This window comes from Peromyscus leucopus, chromosome 1 (assembly GCF_004664715.2).
Source record: "Peromyscus leucopus breed LL Stock chromosome 1, UCI_PerLeu_2.1, whole genome shotgun sequence".
Classification (NCBI taxonomy): Eukaryota; Metazoa; Chordata; class Mammalia; order Rodentia; family Cricetidae; genus Peromyscus; species Peromyscus leucopus.
This window is the reverse complement of record NC_051063.1, coordinates 184224477-184240538: the sequence shown is the minus strand read 5'-3', so window position 1 is coordinate 184240538 and position 16062 is coordinate 184224477.

Here is a 16062-nt window from a genome sequence, read left to right as displayed (position 1 = left end):
GGGAACAATTGAACCAAATTTGAGCACTTTGCATATCACCTTCCAAGACTGTGAAATCTGGATGTGCCACATGACTTTTTTTAATTTTTATTTATTTTATTTATTTTTTAAATTATACTCATGATTTTCATTACTTACACTCATGATATTAATCACATTTGTGGTATTCATAGATAATACATTCACAGTATTCATTCAAATATATATATTTTTTAATGTCAGATGTCATTTCTTGAAGGGGGTAGGAGGTTAAATACAGCTTACAGCACAATGGAGGACCCCAGAGGCAGAAGTTCACTACTGATGTTTTACAGTCTTGCATCTAAGCTGTTAACGCCCATTATTCAGGATACACAGATAAGGAACTTCACTTAAGCATTCAGGAGGGCGGAACCTGGCAGGGAATTAGCATTGGGAGGATATCAAGGTCAAGGTCTGCAAGCAAGGCAACAGTTACCCAAAATGGGGGCCAGGGCCCTGCAGGTCCCCCTTTTATTAAAAAATGAGCTTCTAACTTGTGTTGCGTGGGATGTCAGCAGGTCACCTTACCCGTCATAGAGATGCCTGCCCAGGCCACACAGGTGCTCTGTCTTAGGTGCCACATGACTTTTTCAGCCTCCTTTCTTATGCCACCTATGGATATATGAGTGGTATATAAATCTTCAAGGTAAGTGCCAGTTTGATTTCTCCATGTTCTGTGAGTCCAGTATGTGGTGTCTTCAGTCACTAAGTTTTGGAGAGATGCCAGCAATATTTATTGGTAATGGCTGGTGATACTTGAGGGCCTATGGTAGTTGATTAGAAAGCAACTGAAAAAGAAATAAACCTGTCCTGGAATTGGGACTTACATTATTAAGAATGAGAAGTCTACTTGGGCTACTGTCCACCTAGTATAGTGTAACTTCATTAAAACTCTTTTGAAATATGCATATGTAAAGATTATAGGATGATCCTATACTAGTATATATCTGTACTGTTTTTCAAAAGACACTTAGGGTTAGTTATCCCTTTCTATATTCTCCCCTACACACACCTAAATTTAACTCTTCATTTAATCCTTTATATCACTGTATTCTATCTCCTATCCCTTCATAATCCCATGATCCTTATTAAATTCCTGACTTTAAAGGTTATTCCACATGAAAAACACATATCTAGTTTCCCCTCCCTCCCTGGAGTGTAAACTGCAATTGGGATATAATATATGAGAGAAGAATTTAAAAACATCAAAAAAAAGGATATCACAAAAATATTTTAAAGCCAGGCAACGATAGCATACACCTTTAATCCCAGCACTCTGGAAGCAGAGCCAGACAGATCTCTGTGAGTTCGAGGCTAGCCTGGTCTACAGAGTGAGATCCAGGATAGGAACCAAAACTACATGGAGAAACCCTGAGTCAAAAAACAAAAAAAAAATATTTAAAGCAGTAGTACCTGGCACAGTAGACACTGGTGTAGCATTGTGGTGATACAGAATCTAGTCTCTGGCACTTCTTAGCCTTGTGAATGTGCTCAAGTGTCTTCATTTCATTCAACCTCAGTGCATTCATCTTCAAAATAACAATAACAATGGAATCATAGAATATTTTATTATGAATGCATATACTCAAATAAACAGGATTTCCACAAGACAAGGAAAAATTCTATATTTGTTGGTATTCAAAAAAATTTCCACCTATCTAAATATTCATTTGTGAGGCTAATATCCATGTGCAATTGTCAATTGGCCAATGTAAATTTATAGTTGAAAACAGAGGTATATGTGCTTTTCCTAGACCAGCATAAGGTACCAGAGCAATAAAGGATATATTATTCTCCCTTTTGTGTCTTATTTCCACATATATTCATTCTAAATGCTGGCATGTTCACTAGGAACCATATTGTGCAGTGATAACTTTCTTCTTACACATCCAAATAAATGTTCCTTGACTGTGCCTGAGACAATCTTGCTGCAAGTCCAGATATTAATAAAGGTTTAGAAGAATCAATTATTGGATTTATCACATGAGTTTTTACTTTTCATCATTGAAAAAGCAAAACTAAGTCTCTAGTTTTCTATTAAACCTAGAGCAACAATGAATGTGGTTGGATCTATTTACTTCTTAGTGGTTGCTCAACTCATATCTTTGCCTGTATGTCTAGGACTGCTGCTTTCCACAGCAGATTCTCCAGATACTAGCACAGTCTATTAGGCCTCTGATCAGGATTCATGAGTGTCTCAGAAAACAAGTCATGATCTACCTGAAAACAAGTGGAGTAACCCCAGGACTCAGGAGGGAAACACTGGCTTCAGTTAATAGATTTGTCAGACTTAAATGTACTGGGACACATGGGAAAATATGTAATGAAATAACTTCCCGGAGAATAACAGACTCCAAATGAAATGCTAGTGATTTTCTGGAAGGACTTGTTGTCAGCATAATCTTGCAAGAGTAAAATAATATAAAGTACTCCCTGGAAATACACATAACAAATCCCTTGATCTACCCTTGAGTGCAGCAATTCACATCTGACTACAAGACCAATTCAGAACTTAAATTCTCCCAAAGGAAACATGGAAAACTTTTTCTAATTTCTGCTCATCTACTCATTAAGATCTAACAAACTCCTAGACATCATCTTTTATCACCAGAAGGTAAAAAAGGAGATTTGCTCTGGGGGAAAATGAGTTTTCCTTCATTGGAGGTATCCCAAAGTTTCCATGCAGACAATCTCACAGACACCACAGATGACACAGTAATGAGCTCTCTGTGGGATGTCACATCCAGGTATGCTGTTATTTTATAATCACTGGAAACTTGGACTCTTCTGGGTCCCCTTCACAGCATTGCCTGGAAAATAAGGAACAGTTAAGTTCCTTGTGTTCTTTCTCAGGCCAAGAGCTACACAGAGAAGGTCTTCAATGGGCAAGACACTTTGAGATATACTACAATAGGAATTATACTCAGAAGCTGGCCTGTTGTTGTTGGGGTTTTTTTCTCTCTTTTGGGGAGCCTGCCACCCTGCTCCCAAATAAAACACACACAGAGGCTTATTCTTAGTTATGAATACCAGTCTTAGCTTTGCTTATTTCTAGCCAGCTTTTTCTTAGCTTTAAATTATCCATCTACCTTTTGCCTCTGGGATTTTCCTGTTCTCTTCTCTGTAGATATTTTTTTTTTCCTGGTTTTTCGAGACAGGGTTTAACTGTGTAGCTTTGCACCTTTCCTGGAACTTGCTTTGGAGACTTGGCTGGCCTCGAACTCACAAAGATCCGCCTGGCTCTGCCTCCAAGTGCTGGGATTAAAGGCGTGTGCCACCACTGCCCAGCTCAGCTCATAGACTTCTTAAAATTCTCTTTTCTCTTCTTCACTGAACATTCTCTTCTGAAGCCAACATGACTCATTGTATCCTCTGGAAGTCTGCAGTCTAATTCAAATGGGTCTAAGTTTTGTTTTAATCACAAAGAAATATCTGTTTCACAGATTAGTATTCAGCTGAAAACAGCACTCAGTGACCTCTTGGGCTTTTAACTCTTCATTTGGCTCTGTGTTTCTTATTTAATAAGACTGTTTAAAATTACATCTACACAGTGTGACATCTGTATGTGGAATGGTAGGTTTTAGCTGATGCATGGAGGCTGAGTGTTCCTATGGAAAACATACAACCAAGTAAGATTCAGACCAAGCATTGGCTTCCAAAGGGTATAATTGTGATTGTGTAGTGATTTTAAATGTGACTGAGGGGAACTGGAAATGGTGCAGTTTCTGGGACCTGACTGCTTAGAATGACAATTAAGATAGTTAAAATTGTGAATAAATGGGACTCATTAGCAATGGGTTTTTTTCTCATATAGAGGATCACAGATAAACCTAGATTCATCTGCGTGATAGAACACTAGTGGCTTTGTCAGAAATAGTTGGTATTCTGTTATGTAGATGAGTAGTATAAAATTTTCTCAAAAGCCAACAAGTTGATTTCCCACTACTTAATTCAGTTACACAACTTTATTGGTAGCATATAAGCATTTATATTTAACACATTACTATAACATAAGGAAGTCGAAGTGAATAATGATGAGGAATTGTGTGATCACACCAGCCACTTTCCTGTATTCCAAAGCACATAGTGTGCTAAAATGTGTATCTTTGTGGTTTTGATCAATAATGATAGAAATGCAGGATCCATACAACTTTCATCTCAAGAGATCATTTTTTCATACAATCTGCTGATGGATGATGCTTCTATGTCTTTCAGACATCAACTAAAACATTAAAGTAAATATTTAAAATCCATGTATCACTAATCAAGCCTACACATGAGAGTACTATATCCAAATAGATACCAAGTGGGGAAAAGCTGAAAGTTTTTCTCTAAAGCTGGGAATGAGGTAAGTTTGCCCAATCTCTTACCTCTTACTTAATATAATATACTTTACTGTGTGGCTACAATAATAATGAAAGAGGGGAAAAAATGAACAGAAACAAATAAAAAAGAAGAAGGTAAAGTATCTGTAATGAATATAATGTGGTCCTATATATCAAAGCCTCGAATGATTACTAGGAAATCCTTAGATCTGACCAGAACTTTAAGCATACAAGCAGCATCATGTGACATGAACAAGGACTACTCTGCAGATAAGGCACCAGTGAGAGGCCGAAGGCATTGTTGTGCCAAGTGTTTAGATTTTTAAGTCAATGTACTTCCTGGATTTACTTCCTAGAGCATGGGTGATTGACAGACAGTCAAATCACCAAAGGCTTCAACCACAGCATGGAGATGACTCATGAAAGTGGCATCTCTGGAGTTCCCTGTACACCTTCCAAGCAGGTCACCTGAGAACCTCTTCCCCTGCAAACGGTCGCTGTGTCTATAACCCTGGGATGAGGCCTTGTGGAACTTGTCACTTTTTTGAATTTCCAGGGATTAAAAGTGTCATGAGCTTCCAGAGCCTTAATTCTTGTTACTTTCCTGGGTCTTAGGAGCCTGTCTTCCCCCTCCAGGAAAATGCGTTACAATCTGAAGGAAATAATTACATAAGTTATATACAAAGTCAAATGACAAAAGCAAATATATTTCTGCATACTTGTAGTGAGTATGTTGAGGGGGAAGCTAAGAAAAAAATCCCTTTCAAAATAGCTTCCCAAATGCCTGGAGGAGCTGGAGCAATGGCTTGGTGGTTAAGATTGCTTGCTGCTCTGTCAGAGGACTTATGTTCAGATCCCAAGACCTGCATCAGGCAGCTTACAAACACACCTGTTGCTCCAGCTCCGAGGGATCCAATGACTCCTGACCTCCATAGGCTCCTATGTACATAATGGTACAGGCATATACATGAACACACACACAAATAAAATATTTTTCAATGCCTATAAATACTTAAGAAGATAAATCTACAACAAAAACCTTAAAAACATTGGCAAAATAAATTGAAGACCACAGACTATGGAAAGATGCCCCATGGGTAGAATTATGTGAAAATCATTATAATTTCAAAGTAGTCTCCCTTAAACTCCATTGACTTTTTTCACATAAAAATAATCCTAAAATTTCATCTTCCTTCCACTCAGAAGTACAAAAGATCCGCCAAAGTCAATGTAAGCCAGAAGAAAAAGAAGCAGTATTAGAAATTCCACAATATCTGATTTCAAATTATACTGCAGAGTCGTAATAACAAACAGCGTGGTACTGTCACCAAAAATTCAAACATGGAGGTTGATGGAAGAGAACACAAGACCTAGAAATACACCTCCCTAAAACCATTGGCCTTTTCTTTTCTAGATGCACGTATTTTATTTATTGTGTTTATGAGTGTTTTGCCTGTATGTGTGTATATGTGACACATGGATACCTGGTGCCTACAGAGATCAGAAGAAGGTATTAGAGCCACTGGAACTGGAGTTATAGATGGTTGGGAACACTGTGTAGGGAATGGGAGTTAAACCTGGGTCCTCTCCGAGGCAATAAGCACTCTTAATCACTGAGTCATCCCTCCAAGCCCTAGCTGTCTGCCTTTTGACAATCATTCCAAAAAACGTGTTAGAGAAGAGGTAGCATCTTCAGCAAAGAGTTCTGGGAAACTGGAAATCCACAAAATGAATGAAACTGCATCCCCACTTCCCATTCTGTGTGAAAATTAGATCGATACAGAACTCATCCCTTAATGTAAGGTCTAAATTGTTAGAAACGTCCAGCCAAAAACTAAGTGGCCATGAGGAGGACCATAGGGCACCTACACACCCAGCAGGTCAGAGGTCAGTGTCCCTATTGATCCAGGACCCCAGCGCCCTGCAGCCATGAAACCAAGAGTGCTACATCCATTAAAGAAGGCAGAGGCACAATCCTGTGATACCACACCAACCTTAGCACTACCACGTATGCCAAAGACCCTGCTTTCACAGTACCCCAATCCCTCATGATAGAAAACTTCAAGGAGCCGATCTCCATCTGAAGTCAGAGATTGACATCTTTGCCGACCCTGACACCACCCCCGGCTTCTGCAGAACCACTCAGAGAGCCCAAACACTAGTCAGGTCAGGAGCTAGCCCCTCTGATGACCCCAGTACATACCACCACCAAACCACACATAACGTTTCCCTGAACCTAAGGCCAGAGGCAATGGTAAAGCCAACCTTAGAACCGCACTACCCGAAAGCTGCGGAGCCACGGAGAGTGACTGCCTGCAGCTGAGGTAAGAGGCCGGCACCCCTCTGAACCAAGCAAAACTTTCAAGTGCCTGCACAGTACTGCATGGAGCAGCTGCCCACTCCCGAGATCAGAGTGTTGTGTTCCTAATAAATGAGACACCCCTTTTCTATCGCAGGACTACGCAAAGCACCCACTCATTCCTGAAATCAGAGGGTTAGCATCTAAAAGATATAAACAGCTCAAAAAAACTGCATGTCGAGAAAAACAAAGAACCCAATTTAAAAACGGGACATGTATTTAAACAGAGAGTCCTCAAAAGATGAACTGTGAATGTATGAGAAATGCTTTTTAAAATGTTCAACATTCTTAGTTATCAGAAAAAGACAAATTAAAATCACTTGGAGATTTCATCTTCCTGAAGCAAGAACTGCCAAGGCTAATAAAACAGATGACAGAAGACGCTGACGAGAATTCAGAAAAGGGGGACGTTTATCCATTGCTGGAGGAAGGCAAACTGATAGAGCCACCTGTAAGTCTGTGAGGAGGTTTCTCAAAACTCTGAAAGTAGATCTACCCCAAGATCTAGCTAACTGCTGGAAAATTCCACAACTTATTACAGAGACTCTTGCTTATTACAGAGACTCGCTGATCTATTCACAATAGTCAGGAATTTGAAACAGCCTAGGTATCTATTTACTGATTGAGTGGATAATGAAGATGTGGTACATTTATACAATGGAATCTTATTCATCTGTTGAGAAAAAATGAAATTCGCAGGTAAATGGATAGATTGAGAAAAACTTATCTTCAGTGAGGTAGCCCAGTTCCAGGAAGACAAACACTGCATGTTTTCTCTCATATATGGATGCTTTTATGCTTTATATATGTTTCATTTGGAATACCCATGGAGTAGAGGTCAAAGAACCATGAAGAAAAGGGATCATTCAGGAAAGGAAAAATAGGAAATAATGTTATAAAGGGATAAACTAGAATTGGAGGACTAAGTGGGAAGAGTGAGGGGGGGCAGGATAAAGGAGGAAATGTGGGGAGGGACAAGGGACACTGAAAGCCTTTAGAAAAGCCATGTGGAAATTGTGGAAACCTACTTCAGAAGCATCCTACAATATATACATGCATAAAAGGAATTTAAGTGAAATTACCATGTAATGGGGGTTTGCAAAATCCTAACTATACATCATATGCTACCAAATAAAACCCCAGTACCAAGAATGTGTTACATCTTTTTGAACTGTTTGCCAATAGGGTCTCATACACACACACTCCCAAACGTTACAGTCAATGCTATTGGTTATTCTCTACAACTTGACAGCAAGATCCTATTGCTGTATATACCCGTGGTGGTGTGAATGAAGATGGCCCTCATATGCTTAAATATTTAAATGATTAGAGAGTGGCACTATTTTGAAAGGGTTAGGAAGTGTGGTTTTGTTGGAATAGGTGTAGCCTTGTTGGAGGAAATGTGCGCTGTGGGAACAGGCATTAGGGTTTCAAAAGCCAATCCCATCTCTTCCTGCTGCCTGTGAATCCAGATGTAGAGCTCTCAGCTACTCCTCCAGCACCATGTCTTCCTGTGTGCCACCATGCTTCCTGCCATGATGACAATAGATTACACTTCCGAAATTTAATTGGAAGCAAGTCCCAATTAAATGCCTTCCTTTATAAGAGTTGCCATGGTCAAGCCTAGCAGTGGTGGCACACACCTTTAATCCCAGCACTCAGGAGGCAGAGCCAGGTGGATATCTGTGAGTTCAAGGCCAGACTGGGCTACAGAGTGAGTTCCAGGAAAGGCTCTAAAGCTACACAGAGAACCCCTGTCTCAAAAAACCAAAAACACCAAGAGTTGCCATGGTCATGGTGTCTCTTCATATCAATAGAACAGTGACTAAGACAACACTACATAATTCTATTATAGAACATGGAGATGTATAGTTAGTACTCAACCAGAAGCTTCGCCTTACTGGATAGCATTCTTAGGGCTTGAAGGCCCTATGTATACTAGAAAAGGAGAAAAGTAATCATCAGTCTCACCCAGGTACAAACTTTGTGAGCTGTAATAGTCACCTGCCTGGCAAAACGTACCCACTGGTGCAGCAGTGGTACAAACGTTATGGGAGTAACAAACCGCCTTTATTATTAGACTTAGGTCCTGCTCCACAAATGGATACCTAACACTGATAATGAAACCCAATGCTAGATAGGTCATGGCCCTAGAGGAAACACTGCTAGTACTCTTCTGCTAAATGAACACAGCACTAAAATGAATCTAATGACATATTGCTATACCCACAGATCAAAGCATTACTCCACCCTCATCAGAGAAGCTTCGTCTCATAGCAAATGTCAGTGAACCCCCAACTGGACAGTGTGCATTAAAAATTCTGAATTTAGACTCCTCAACCTTAAATGGGATGTCTGTATCACTCCTGTCCACTCAAGGCCCTGGGTCTATGCAGATTGGGGATGGAAAAATTGTAAGAAACAAAGGTAATGGATAACTTCAAGGAAATAGCATTTTTCAGACACAGCAGGGTAGGTGCTCATGTGAACTCAGAGAGACTATGACAGCATGCATGGGACCTCTACACATTCAAATCAGACAAAAATCCCAGCATGGAGGAGGGGAAGTGGGCATGAAGTCCCACCCCTAACCAGGAAGCTATTTACAATTGATAGCTGCTGAGAGGGGAAATCAGTTTTCTTCAATGAGGTGACACTAGATATACCAACCACACTCCAGGGCTGACTCCATTATCAGGTGTAGTCAACCAACACAAACTGGTCTCTATAGTTTTGGGGTTTTATTAAGAGAAAGATGAAGTTGGGTGGGTAAGGAGGTGTGGAAGATCTGGGAGGAGTTTGGAGAAGGAAAAGATGATGATCAAACTATACTGTATGAAATTCTCAAAGAATAAATAAAAACATTATCCAAAGAAAAGAGAGAATGCAAACGTTAATAGAATTCAAAGACAGCATGAATAAAAATGGGATCACTTTAGAGAGGACGGAAGGCAGCAGCTCACATTTCAAGAGAACACGCACAAAGAAAGAGGTGAATAAAGTGAGGATATCAACTTTTATTATGAAGAGAGAGTTCAATAATGAGATAGAAAATCCAAACTGAAATGAAGCAGAAAATGAAAATGAAAAAAATGTCACTGGTGAAAGCAAATGCTCAGCGGAAGGCCTCACCAACAGAATGGGCCATGTAAAGATAGAATGGTGGGCCTTGAAGACAAGATAAAGGTATTTAGAATTTTAAAAAACTCATGAATGGAACATGAAAGACCTTTAGGAGACCTTAAAAGAGCAAATCTATGGAGAGAGAGAGAGAGAGAGAGAGAGAGAGAGGAGAGAGAGAGAGAGAGAGAGAGAGAGAGAGATGCACAAGTCAAATGCACAGGAAATGTTTTCAATAAAATCCCAGGTCCTGAGAAAGAGGTGTCCAATAGGTACAAAAGGCACATAGATCACACAAATAGATAGGAAATTAGGTGGCATTTCTCGTCCTCTTTTCTTCCTGATTGTGTAGGCAGTGTGACCAGGTGTTCAAGCTCCTGTTCCCTTAAGTTCCCACCTTGAACTATGAGCCAAAAGCAAAACTACCCTTCCTTCCTCCCTCCCTCCCTCCCCTTCCTCCCTTCCTCCCTTCCATCGACATATTGGTCTCCAACCATCCATAACTCTAGTTCCCCCAAGATCTGATATCCTCTTCTGACCTCTATGGACACCAAGCATTCATGTGGTCCACTCTTCTTTGGAAGTCTGGTAGAATTCTTCACTAAAATCATCTGGCCCTTTGGGAGACTCTTAATAACTGCTTCTATTTCATTGGTGGTTATAGGTCTAATTTAAATTTTTGTCTTGGTAAGTGATCACTGTTGAGAAAATTATCCATTTTTTTAGATTTTCTAATTTGATGGAGTACAGGATTTTAAAGTATGTCCTTAGGATCCTCTGGATTTCCTCGGTGTCTGTTGTTATGTCCTCCTTTATGTTTCTAATTTTATTAATTTGGATGTTCTTTTCATCTCTTCATTATTTTGAATAAGGGCTTGTCTATCTTGTTGATTTTCTCAAAGAACCAATTCTGTGTTTCATTGATTCTTTGTATTGTTCTCTTTGTTTCTATTTTATTGATTTCAGCTCTGAGTTTGATCATTTCTTGCTGTCCACTCCTGTTAGATGTGTTTACTAATTTTCTTAAATTTTTCATTTCCAAAATTCTCTCTGTTTGTGTTTTCTTTATGGCTTCTGTTTCCATTTGCAGGTTCTAAACAGTTTTCTTCATTCTATTCAACTATTTCTTGTATTTTCTTGATGTTCTTCAAGGAATTTATTCATTTCCTCCCCATTGTTTGTGTTTTCCTGGATTTCTTTAAAGGATTTATTCATTTCCTCTTTAAGGACCTCTATCATCTCCATATAGTTGGTTTTATGGTCTTTTTTTTGTTGTTTTTGTTTTCAAGACAGGGCTTCTCTGTGTAGCTTTGCGCCTTTCCTGGGACTCACTTGGTAGCCTAGTCTGGCCTCGAACTCACAGAGATCCGCCTGGCTCTGCCTCCCGAGTGCTGGGATTAAAGGCGTGTGCCACCACCGCCCGGCTGGTCTTTTTTTTATGCTTCAGCTATGTTGCAATATTCAGGGCCTGCTGTGGTAGGATAGCTGGGATCCGGTGGAGACACATTACCCTGGCTATTATTGACTATGTTCTTATACTGGTATCTATGCATCTGGGTTTGGAGTGATTATAGGTCTAGGTGCTGATTTCTAGGTTTCTATTTGTTGGGTGGGTGATTTGTTCCTTGGTTACTGTTTCCTCTCTGGACTTTCAGAGCGTGTTGCCTCTTTCACTGGCATGCTCGGTTGGTGTGCTCATAGGGACTACTTGCTGGTGTTGGACACTGGGGAAAGGGGAGCCAGGGGGAAATGTCTCTTTTAGCACTAAGGGTGACCCTGAGAATTGGGTCTGGGGAACAGAGAGAGTGGAGAATGTCTGGTGGCAGCCTGCCTGATCTTTTGGCAGGTGTAGCCTGTGGTTAAGCAGGGGGTGTCCACCTGAGTTGGGGGGTAGGGCACAGCAATGAGTCAGGGATGGAAGGCCAGGGAGGGATGGCCTGTGGGATCCATAGGAGGCATGGGCAGAGGAGAGGAGAAGCTAGCTGTACCTGTTGCAGCACTAGGGATGACCCTGAGAATTGGGATAAATATCATTTAATTTTTATACATAGAATTAAGATAAGAATTATGAAGATTGAAATGTTTTAACTAGATTTATTTAAAGAACTCATGTCCCAATGTTTCATGAAAGGCATATGGTATCTACCCAGGAAGCATTCTCTTTACCTAGTATTGTAAAACAAAACCCCTGGAATAAAATCCTCTGTTGAGGGACTGGAGGGGGGCCTCCATGATTAAGAGTTCTTGCTGCTTTTACAGAGGACCTGAGTTCAGTTCCCAGCACCCATGTTAGCTGGCTCACAGACACCTGTAACTCCAACTTCAGGAAATCTGATGCCCTCTTCTGGCCTCCATGGGTGCTGCACTCATGTGCACAAACCCAAAGACATATAAAAATAAACATAATTAAAAAGTAAATTTGGTTGGTTACTTTTACAAGCTTTATGCTACCATTGCCCTAGCATGTTTGAAGATTGTAGACCAAAGGGTTTTTTGGCTGGGTTGGTATTTACATTTCTCTTTTAATAGCCTGCAGAGTACCTTCCCTCATCAAAGAGACTAGAAGAGTAGGGGCGGAGAGTCTACATAGCACTAGCTCACCCTCTTCATGTTCTATGAGTTGTGTGGGTGTTTTCTTCAGCAAGAAGGTCTTGCTGTTGGTTTGCAGAGAGCAACCTATTGTCTGGGCAACAGCTTAAGTTGTTTGGGGATTCCCATAGGACCCATTTGTCCAACAACTCAATCGGATGCGAACCAGTCCTAGTACTGGAAGTGTCTTCATTGGGTGACAAGAGATGGACAGTTGGGACTCTGTCTCCTCATTATTTGGAAACATCATTCGGGTCACCTTCACGTATTTTCGGAAGTTTTCCACTGCACTAGGTTTCCATACCACTCCTAAGGCCCACTCCACAAGATGGAACCCGTACCCGACACTACTTAGGCAACCAAAAACAGAGACTGAATAACCCAGAGACCTAGGGCAAAACCTAAAATATTAGTGGTCTAAAAAATATGAAGCAACAATAAAATGGCTCCTAGTAACATCCTGCTACACTCATAGATCAGTGCCTGACTCAGTCACCAGCAGAGACGCTGCCTCTGCAGCAGATGGGAACAGAGGCAAAGACCCACAGCCAGACATTAGGCCGAGAGTGAGCCCTGGGAACACGACTCTAGATGGAATGCCTCCTTCCAATTCCTCCCCTCTGAGCTCAGGGAACCCTGTGGAAGGGGAGGCAGGACAGGTGTATGAGGCAGAGGGGTGGAGGACACCAGGGCAACAAGGCCTTCTAAACATGATCAGGCTCGTGCGACCCACGAGACTGAAGCAGCATGCGCAGGTCTGCACGGGTCTCCACCGACCCTACATATATATTATAGCTTCCAGTTTAGTACTTGGATGTGACTCCTGAGTGTGTGAGCAAGTGGGTCTCTGATTCTTGTTGCTTCTGTTGGGGATTTTTGGTTTGGTTTGGTTTGGTTTTTTTAAGAAAGGTTTCTCTGTGTATCCCTGACTGTCCTGGAACTCGCTCTGTAGAACTTGAGGCTGGCCTTGAACACACAGAGATCTGCCTGCCCTGACCCCCAAATGCTGGGATTAAAGGCCTGCGCCACCACCCCCAGCAGGTCTCTGATTCTTATGACTTTTCTTGGGCTCTTTACTACCCATTGATTTGCCTTGTCCAATTTCCCCGTTGTGATGGTTTTTGTTTTATCTTATTGTATCTTATTTTGCTGGGTTTGTTCTTCCCTAATGAGAGACAGAAACAGAGGGAATCAAGACGAGAGATGAGGTGGGGAGGAACTAGCAGGAGTAGAGGACTCGGAAACTGTCATCAGGTTATGTTTACCAAATTGCTTTTAAGTTCTGTGGCTGACTAGAGTTAAGAGAGTGAAACCGGTAAAGGTCACCATTAGAAAACACTTCACATGAAATGCCTCTTTCTCTCTCACCTGATCACACTTCAGGCATGCACAAGGAAAGTGTCCCTCACAGAATCTAACAAAACAGAAGCAATTTAAGTAATGTGCTGTATATTTCAAAAGATACAAGAAAGAAATTTTAACCTTTCCTATAGGTGAATAGGGTTATAAGAGCAAAATCTGATTTAAACATTGTATGTCTATGTGCATATGATATTATGTGGTACACCTACTTACATGTGCTACCTTTATTTTTGTGTATTCATTAAACTAAATTTAAACTTATTTTTCCTAAAAACAAAAAACGGAGCCTGGAAAGATGGCCAGCAGTTAAGAGCACTGGCTGTCCTTCCAGAGGACCCAGGTTCAGTTCCTACCACCATAGTATGACTCACAACCTCAACATTTCTATTCATCTATTTCGTACATTCCTATGTGTTTATTAGTGTGTGTGTGCATGCACCTGTGTGCTGTGTGCACATGTGTGTGAAGAGCCAGAGGTCAGCTTTCAGGGATTTGTCTTCTCTTTCCACCATGCATATTCTAGGAATCAACTCAGCTCATCCTGCATGCACGAGTGAGCACTTTAGCCATCTCCCTGAATCCTAGTCCCCTAATTTGGTAATATTCACAGGGCCAGATCTACACCAACAAAAATCTGTAAGTACATAGGGTGGCTCCGAGATCTTAGGTCTACACTTCTATAAGGCTAAGGGGGATATAGCTGTTCTTTGTTCCATCCGGCAAAATGTGGTTAACAGTGAATCAAGCCAATGTTCCTTGAAAGCAGAAGGAGCCCCCCCCAAATTATGTAACTCTCCATAAACATCACTGATTTTAATGGATGTAAACTGATAGGGAAGGATCAGAAAGACTCAAAATGCACTCAATCTGATATGCTGCTGTCTCCTCAACATGGACACCACTTGCACAAGTGTGAATACTAAGAATCACTCCCAACTGCTGACCATCAGGTTATCACAGTACTCCCAACCACTCGGAGAAATACTAGACAGTATTAATTTGGGTCAGAAGCTATACTGGATCTACAGACTAACTGTGGACTCATTGTAACCTCGATGTGAGAAAAGCACACCTGCCAGTTTCAGAATAAGTTTGGTTATGCCTAGGCCAGTGGAGAAGAGGAGCATTAGACAATTCCAAGAAAGGTCCTGCCTTATCCGTGGTGACAGCTTGTATACCTCACACATTATCATGCAGTTCTAGGAGAAGCTCAGACCCCAGAGTATGCTCTGGCAGAGGTTTATTTGTAATCTTTATTGTGCAATCTCCCAATTTTATTCAGCTATTGAATAAAATTTCCTTCATAGTCCGTGCCTTGTTATTTGTCAACAGTACTGAACAGGTACGTTTGTACTGTTGGCAAAGAATTTCAGTAACTCCTACAGGCAAGATAAACAAAGTGAATAAAACAAATGTCTTATCAAAGGCAGCCAAGTTCATCTCTTAGAAGACAGAAGGATTATAACTGAAAACAATAAATGACATTAATAAAAGATCCATGGATTGTAGGAAATCCAACACTATATAGAATATGCATGCATGCAATGAAATATTATTCAACCTCTTTAAAAATGAGAAAAATCTTCCTGACTCCTTCAGCATGATGAACAAAGGATACAAAAACGAGTGAAAAAATCCAGTCATACATTGAGGATGCTGTGCTTTTCCACTTATATAACACTACATAAATAGGCAAATTCATAGAATTAAACAGTAGAAAGGGTAGGCAAGGGATAGAGAAACAGAGGCACTGCCATTTGGTCCAGTGTTCCAGATAAGCAAGGTTAAAAAATATCTAGGAGTACACTGGGCAACAAATAGATACTACAGTGATACTTAAGCTTAAGTTTTATTATTAAGGCAGATTTCATGTAATGTAGATTTCTCCACAAGGAAATTTATCAGAAGGAAACTTTCCACTGTCTTCTTGTCCATAGATAAGGCATGCTCTATCGGGAGGCAGAGACAGGCGGATCTCTGTGAGTTCGAGGCCAGCCTGGACTACTGAGTTCCAGGAAGGCAAAGCTACACAGAGAAACCCTGTCTCGAAAAAAAAAAAAAAAAAAAAAAAAAAAAAAAGGCATGCTCTATGAAAGCTCTATTAATAACTGTACAATAGCACACGTGTACTGTCATGCATATAGTGGTATATATCCTTACTTATGCATGTTTATGTATGCTTACCTGATCTGAGGTAGATCAGTAGAATCATATCATTTCTCACCAAAAATTCATCCCAAGCAAAAGACAAAGATTCAATTTATATCTTGCAAAAACATCTTCATC